Below are 5,672 nucleotides of genomic sequence, written 5' to 3'. Positions count from 1 at the left end.
CAGGTTGCCTTGACTGGGTCCTTGGGCCCACCTGCGAAAACTAGTCCTCCTCAGTGTAATAGACGGAGCAGTGGATGGCAGGCCCAGATACACCTGGCGGATATGGCAGTCCATTGGAGCCCAGTACCATAGCAAAGGAAGAACAGAGCAGATTGGATCACTACCCCAGCCAAATGATGATAGCAAATATCTGGGTGAATGGAGACTCCAAGGTAGGTCGACTACATCAGCCCGAAGACATTGGAAGGCTTTCCCCATCCCTGGATCGGTGAGATCCTTGACAGCATTCCAGAACCATCAAAACCACTTGGGCAGAACCTTTGGCTTGTGCACCATATTGGGACCCAGGGTCGATATTGGGTGGCTGTTCCCCACCCCCTGGGTACTGGGGTGGTTGGGAGGCTGGTATTGGCTCCTCCTCTTAACTCCCCTTCTGCTAGACACAGAAAGAAGAAACAGAAAATTTGGAGACAATGATACTACACTTGATCTTAGCCAAAAGGCTGAGAAGTGATGATAAACCATGATCACACGCACTTATCCCTAACCCTGGATCCTTCCCACCCCGATCAACAATGCAAACATCATCAAAAATAAAAGTTTAAAAAACTGAGTAATGACAAAAGTGCAAGAAGGAAATCTATGCAGTGACATAAAACCTACAGCACTTTGAGGTTTATGAAGCATCAACAGATACATAGTTGCAACCTAGTCTTTAGATGTAGGTGGAAAAATAGGATATCTTTGCTTTTGTTTTGTTTAAAGTCAGAGAGGCTGAGACATATCCACTGGTCCATTCCCCCAAAGGCCTGCAACAGTGGAGGATATGTGAGCTCGAAGTCGGGAGCTGGAGACCATCTGGGTCTCCCACGTGAGTGGAAGACCCATCGGCTGCCTCTCTGGAGGAGCAGCTGGACTCAGAAATGGAGTCAGAGCTAAATTCCACCTGAGCTGCAAGGCGGGCGTCCTGAGCTTTCTCAACAGCAGCACCAAACACCTGCTGCTGGAATCTCCGGCTTAAAGACGAAGACATTCAGGATCTGGGAATTCAAGGACTTATCCTGGGTTGCACAGGGTGGGCAGAGAGGAACTCGGTTCCTCTCACTGTGGGGGCTGGTGCTGCGCTGATCCGAAGCCGGGAACCTGGAATCTCCTCCAGGTCTCCCACAAGGGTGCAGGAACCCAAGGCATTGGGCTGTCCTCAACTGCTTTCCCAGGCCACAAGCAGGGAACTGGATGGGAAGTGGAGCTGCTGGGATTAGAACCGGCGCCTCTGGGCCCAGTAAGGGGGTTTTTAAATAAAGGTAGAACTTGGGCAAACAACTTAGCATGCAGCCAATAGCTCCTGCAGGAACAACTCTACAATCATTTTTTTCTTGGCTAATGCGGTTTCAGACTGGTATTCAGAGAGAAATGACCTCTGATTCTACAATCAGGAGTCATTCAATAGCCTCCACCATGGCCCAGCGACACATATCACCCCCACCCACCTGGACGCCCCCTGTGCACCAAGTCCTGACTCCCATCTTTTATTCTCCCCATATTTCACAACGTCCTGAATCCCACCTGTCTGTGCAAGGTAAGTTGGCCCTTCCTCTGTAGTTTCATCACCGGGCTCAGGATCAGTCTCTTCCCAACCCCTAATATCTTAGACGTCACTTCTCAACCCCCAAGAGTCTCCCCATCCCCCCCCCCCCCCGCAGCAGGGAGTCCCAGAGTCTGCTCTGGCTCTGGGATCTGACTGAGGTGGCTTCCGGCGGGGACTAAGAAGAAAGTGGAAGAGAACCCCAGGGCTCCCCCTCCTCGTCCCCACTTCCCCTAAGGCGGGCAGGCAAGGCCACCTTGGCAACAACACCCCTGCTGGCTTGGGAAGAGGCTTGGACACCCAAACTCTTTCCCCGCCAGGGACGGGCAGCTTGCACCCCCCTGCTTGGATAAGTCCACGGCAGCGTCTCCCGCGGCTGTGCTGGCGCGCACGGTCGTGTCTGACCGCAGACCGCAGAGGAGCTGGCGGCGGCCCAGACTCCCCCAGGGAGCCGGCCTGGGGTGTGCAGCTGCGGGCCGCTGGGTGCAGGAGGATTGTCAGGCACGGGCGCCCTCTGCTGCCTGCTCCCTTCCCTTCCCGGGAACGCGGCTTCCAGCGGAGGAAGGGGTCGCGTTACAGAAATGTAAACAAAAACAACAGTTTGGACTGGGGTGGGGTAGGGAATGAGTCTGAAACAAACGCAGAGGATATGTCGCCCCTGCTCACATATGTGTATGCACTCCTGAAAATAGCACTAACAGAATGCTTTTACAGACTAGGGGATGTGGGCACAGGAGCTCAATCTCGGGGTTGGGGGTGGGGCGAGGGGAAAGGATGAGGGCGCTCCAACAGCCAGGGGTAGGCTCCAAACTCAGGGAAAACCACACTTCCTCCCGCCAGCCCCCTCGCAGCTGCCAGGCATCCACGCCTTGACCCCCGTCAGGAGCACCGCGTGGGACGCTGCAGACGAAAGCCTGGGCTATCCCTGGGCCACACTCGCAAGTGTCAGCACTGACACTGGGTCCTTCCTTGGAGGTGAAAGTTGACACCTTTCCTCTAAAATGCATTTATTTGAGAGAGGTGAGGGGGAGAAAAACGGAGAGCGCTTTCATCCGCTAGCGCACTCCCTAGACACCCACAATGGACCGGAGGGGAACCACGTTTTAGGGAAATTGTGCTTAAGTCTTTCTTCCCGCCAAGGCTACAGCAGGTTGCAGAGCTGGGATGGAGGGAAGGTGTAAGAGCCACAGATGAGCGCATCTCCAGCCTGCAGTAGCCGCACTGCTCTAATCAGCAATGCTTATCCAGGTCAGGTTCCTGGGGAGGAAGGATGAAGAACGGGAAGGTGGTAGATGGAGTCCTTTTCAACTCCAGCTGTAGGATCTCCCCTGCCCCGCAGGTGGATTCAATGAATTCAGAAGGCAGGGGATTTGGACTATGCCGTCTCTAAGGTTCCTTCTACCCCAAGGGGTCCACAGTATGCTTCCGAGCTAGATTGAAAACTTTATTCCGGAAAGTTAGATGGAGGCAGGGGGTCACTGTACACTCTTTAAGATCCTGTTCTTTGGAAAGCCCAGAATTGGGGGTTTAGGACACACAGATTGGCTGGCTCTGAGACTGAATCGAGCACATGCTGTAGGTTCGGCGCCATGCTAAACCATGAGTTATGAAGATGCTACAAGTGAAGAGATTGGAGTTGGTCAGTCGATGGCAAACAGACCTTTGGTCTCTTGTTTTCCTGTCCAACTGCTACATCCAGTGCTGGCCGAAGGTAGCCAATTTTCTTTGTGGTGAGATCTTTAACACCCACCTTTCATATGTTTCTTTCTACATCGGACATCCATGAAAATCAAATGGTATTATTTTGTGTATTTTGAAAATGTGCATGGATGAAATTTTTTTGCTGTAAATCTCACTAAGTTGTTTTTCTCAACACTATGCTGTGGAGTCATTCTTGAATCCCTGTATAACTTTGCCAATTTCTTTTTATAATTTTTGAGGTGTAGATGGAGTTAGAAGAGAGAGAGAGAGAGAGAGAAAGACGTTGTCTTAACAGAGTTACAGACTGAGCCTGGCCCGGAGGAGTATCAAACCCCATCCCTGGCACCTGGGCATATATTGCAATATGCTAAATGTTCATGTGCCCCCCAAATGCATAGGTTGAAACCCAAACCTCCAAGGTGATGGTGTTAGGGGTGGGGCCATTGGCAATGAAAAGCGCTGAGCTCTCCTGAAGGGGGCCAGTGCCCTTACAGAAGAGGCCCAAAAGCCCCATGTGGATGCTGTAGGAAGCCGGATGCCTCTCACCCAGCACACAGGCCCCCAGCAGGCTCTGCACCTGCCAGGACTTGCATCTTGGACTTGCTGGACACAAGAATGGTGAGAAACCTGCGTTGCTCATAAGTTAATCTAAGGTGTTCTGTTCTAGCAGCCCGAACAGATTATAAGATTTTATATATGTATGTGTGTGTAAGGGGTGGGGGGAGGAGCAGTGCAAAGAGGGAAAGAGAGAGGAGGCTTCAGGAAGTTTGTGGACAGGAAGTTTGAATTAAAATACGATGCTTAATAAGAAAGCTATGGTTCATCTACTCCATGGAATACTACTCAGCTATTAAAAAAAACAAAATGCAGTTCTTTGTGGCCAAATGGGCCAAACTGGAAACCATAATGCTAAGGGAAATGAGCCAATCCCAAAAGGTTAAATACCACATGTTTGCCTTAATTTAAGATGATATGATGTTATGTATAACATGTTATGAATGTTATATGTTGTGTATAAACTAAAATTGAAGTGTAGGTGAGGTGGTCACAGAAGGTGGCTGGGAACTCGCATTTACTTTTAACATATTGGTTACTCATTACTATGTCAATTAATTCCATAATGATGTAAATTTTTGCTGATGGTATGTTGGAGCTTTCAATTGACTGGGATGATACTCTGCTGGCTCTGTCTTCAGACCAGAGAGGGTATACCTAAGAAGCCGTTGAACTTGACTGGACAATAAGATGCTGGACTCCATGTTTGGTATGCGCTTGCAATGGGGGAATCTCAACTGAACTTGAGCTGTGGTTATGCAACAAGGTGGAGGAATCCACCATGGTGGGAGGGTTTGGGGAGGGGTGGGAGAACCCAAGTACCTATGTAACTGTGTCACATAATACAATGTAATTAATGAAGTAAAATAATAAATAATTAAAAAAAATACAATGCTTATTCCCCATGAAGCTTTTGAAGCCCCATGTACAGCTCTGTGTGCGTGTATACATGTATAGATACATTTATGTGGATATATATCTGTATATCCTTTGTCTGTTTTCCTATTATGTTTCTTGACATTTTCTTACTGATTGGTAGGAGTTCCTTAAATATTTTGACTTGGTGGTAACTTGGGGAGTAATAGCCAGGGCAGGAGGAACAGGGAGGAAGGAAGTAAAGGGAAGAATCTATACCTATAAAACTGTAAAAAAAAAATAAATAAATGTTACAAAACTCATAAAAAAGGAAAAAAATGATACATCACATCCTTGAAAGCTGTAAATGTTACAAGTATCTTATAAATTGAGAGATTTAATACCATCTATTACCTTGAGAAGAACGTTAGCTTTGATTTGCTCAAACGCACCCGAATGTCACTTTTGCAGTAGAGGGGCCAGGGGATGGGGACCCTCAGTGGTGAGCCCAAAGTTCCTGTGGGATTTATTCCTTAGGTAGCAGGAGTACTTGGCCTCTGAACTTGAGCCTGCTTTATGCAGGTAGCGGCTCAGGCTTTTACCCATCCTCTGGCCTGGTGGAGCAATGTGGCTGGATGTATGGCTGCTCTCCCAGCCACACTAATCAGACTGACAATCAGGGCGAGCAAGGGACAGGATGGAGAGAGAAGGCCCAGGTTCTGTCCCCATACCCTGACTGCAATAGAGAAACAGAAGCCTTCCATTTTTGGACTAAAATGGAGGAGTGAGATTAGAAGGAGTGTAGGGGCAGTTTGGTGGTGCAGTAGGCTAATCCGCTGCCCTGTGGTGTCACATCCCATAGGGCCACCAGTTCATGTCCCAGTTGTTCCACTTCCAATCCAGCTCTCTGCTTATGACCTGGAAAAATGACAATCAGACTCAGAGTCTGACTGGCTGTATAAACAACACTCTTGAT

At 49.0% G+C, this 5,672-nt stretch overlaps 1 pseudogene; it reads right to left on the bottom strand.

The window, feature by feature from the left end:
* Positions 1-385: 385 nt before the first annotated feature.
* LOC118758623 (U2 spliceosomal RNA) lies at positions 386-515 on the bottom strand (annotated as a pseudogene).
* Positions 516-5,672: the final 5,157 nt, after the last annotated feature.

This window comes from Ochotona princeps, chromosome 2, assembly GCF_030435755.1.
Source record: "Ochotona princeps isolate mOchPri1 chromosome 2, mOchPri1.hap1, whole genome shotgun sequence".
NCBI lineage: Eukaryota > Metazoa > Chordata > Mammalia > Lagomorpha > Ochotonidae > Ochotona > Ochotona princeps.
Note: the sequence above shows the minus strand (reverse complement) of the source record. Positions and strands in the feature narration are given on the sequence as shown.